General features: G+C 42.7%; 1 protein-coding gene across 2 annotated transcripts in view; it reads right to left on the bottom strand.

Moving 5' to 3' along the window:
• Positions 1 to 2,500, bottom strand: part of LOC122633820 — a 25,649-nt gene that overhangs the window by 21,117 nt on the left and 2,032 nt on the right. Inside the window, exon 1 of one of the 2 annotated variants that reach the window (XM_043822213.1) lies at positions 1 to 331. This exon is cut by the window's left edge and continues 586 nt beyond it. The exons of the other annotated variant lie outside the window; for it this stretch is intronic. The gene's annotated coding sequence lies outside the window, so the exon portion shown is untranslated. Of the gene's footprint in view, positions 332 to 2,500 lie in introns of those variants that run through there. 2 annotated transcript variants of the gene reach the window in all.

The raw sequence follows: 2,500 nt of genomic DNA, 5'->3' as shown, positions 1-2,500 counted from the left end.
GCCACCGCCACCGCCGCCACTGGCCGGCCGAGCTTCTTCGACAGGATTCTCCGAATCCCTTGGAAATCGAACGCCCCGAGTAATCGGCCCAGACTTTTCGTCGTGATTCAAAGTCCGCTCGCGGTCTCCTCCTGGAATGCGTCTACCGGCTACCTCCTTCTCCCCTTGGCCCACCTTACCCGTTGCATCGTGCCGGACGTCCCGTTGCAATTCGCCGTCTCCTACCAAGTCCTGGCCCTTTAATTAAGCTTTTTCGCTTTGACCGAAAGGACCTACGCCACCGACTTTGACTCATTTTTCATTTTTCTCTCTCTCTCTCTCTCTCTCTCTCTTTTTTTCCTTTTCCTCCTTTTTTCTTTTTTCGATCATCAGTACCCTCTTTTTTCTTCTTTGCCTTTCTTTCTTTCTCTTTCTCTTTCAGTTTCTTCTTCCTCTTCTTCTTCATCTTCGTTCTATTTTTCCGTTCGTTCCAGATTTCTTTCTTTCTTTCTTTTCTTTTCGTCTTTTATTTCTTCTCCTTTTTTTTTTTGTCGTGGGAATACTCGGACCTTACTCGGGCAAAATTTCTTCTAAAACATTGACAAGTCGGATATTAAACATCCCACGCGAATTTTCTTTTAATTCGAACTAAGTCTACTTAATAAAAAATAATTGTCGATTTGCCTGGCAATCGTTTCCCTTTCGATCTTTTTTCTCTCCGTTATTTTGTCTTCATCGTTCGCTTCCTTTCCTTTTCTCTTTCGCTCGTCTGGGATGTTTCAGACGGGACGAATATCTTTCGAAGGATCTATGATGCTTCTTTTCTGAATGGTACGTAAGCGTCGAGACGAGCCTGAGGTTTGCTCGTTCTCTCCCACCCTATGAAAAACTTTGTCCTGCGAGCCGGCGAGCGTTCGATCTTGTCTCTCTCCCTGCAAGAAGGACATTCGAAAAATTAGTATATCAGGATCATCATCGAGAACATCGCCGTTGGTTGGTCATTCTCGATCGTTGGCCTCTGTCAGGCCCCTTTCGTAGCCGGGCGCATTTTCCACCTCCCTCCCTTCGACTATACTTACTTCTCTCTCTCTCTTTCTTTCTTTCTCTTTCTCTCTCTTTCTTGATCCCTCTCTCCTTTTCTCTTGTCTCTACCGCTATCGCACCATTTCATTCTCCACCTCCACTTCCACCTTCGCTCTTCTTCTTCTTCTTCTTCTTTCTCTTCTTCTTTCTCTTCTTCTTCTTCTTCTCTTCTTTCTCCCACATCCTTTCCTTAGCCACATGACTGCAGTTTTTTCCCAATCAGCTTTTCTGTTTCCACGTCGTATACTTCCCCGAATGGAATACACTCTCATCGCTTACTTGACAAGACAAATATCTCTGGATAATCTCTTATAATCTTCGGAACAAATTGTTTCAATTTGTGAAAATATTTTTTCTCTCTTTTTTTCTCATTCCTCTTTTTTTTTCTTCTTCTTCTTTTCCCCATCTACACATACACAGACACACACGTATATATATATATATATCCTCCGTAACAAGTCAAGTTCGTCGTTCTTAACCTTTGTGCAGGTCGATGGGGGAAGATACGACTTTTTTTTCTCTCTTTTTTTTTTATTTACTTTCGAGGTACCATCGAAGTTTGCTCTTGAGAAAAGCAAATGCCCTGTCGAGCACGACTCGGAGGATGAAACGCCTGAAGATCTCCCGAGCCGTGAGGCTCGCGTCGCGTCGTGCACGACGAAAAAAGAGACATTTTCCGTTTTCAAGATCGCGCTAAAAACCCGATGTAGTCTCCTGCGCGCGTTCTGAGAAGGATCGGAGTCGGCAGGAGAGACGGGACGACGAGAAGGGGAAGAGTGCGATGAGCGATCCGAACCGATCCACCAAGCGAAGCTGGCTAGTTGAGAAGAGAAGAGAAGAGAAGAGAAAAGAAGAGAAGAGAAGAGAAGAGAAGAGAAGAGAAGAGAAGAGAAGAGAAGAGAAGAGAAGAGAAGAGAAGAGAAGAGAGGAGAAGATACGAGACGAGACGAGGACGAGGTGAGGCGTCGTCGTGCGCTTAACTGCCCTAAAAGGCAGTTCTCTCTTTACTCGATAGTCACTGTTGTTCTCCAATAGTATAGCTTAGTAGCATGTCTATCGAGAATCCTCCCGAACGTCTCTTGTCTGCCCTATCGATCGATAAATCTTCTTAATCCTAAAGTCTCCCGATTGTTTCGACATTACCTACAATATGAAAGTAATCTTGGATATATTAAACATAATTTATACGTACAAATACACACACATGTACGTGCGTGTACATACATGTGTATATATATATATATATATATGTACATATGTAAATGAATGAAAATAAATTAAAAGAGAAATTCATGTTGCCATGATTTCAGACGCTACCTTTTCGAAGATTAAAACATTAAAAATACCGTAGGCTCGAAGATTAAAAGAAATATTGTCCGGTGCAATATAGAAATTTGGCCGTGAATTATAGCTCTCGTGATATCTTTAATAAATGAGA

The sequence above is a fragment of the Vespula pensylvanica genome, chromosome 13 (assembly GCF_014466175.1).
Source record: "Vespula pensylvanica isolate Volc-1 chromosome 13, ASM1446617v1, whole genome shotgun sequence".
NCBI lineage: Eukaryota > Metazoa > Arthropoda > Insecta > Hymenoptera > Vespidae > Vespula > Vespula pensylvanica.
The sequence above is the reverse complement of the archived record's forward strand: the minus strand, read 5'-3'. Positions and strand labels throughout refer to the sequence as shown.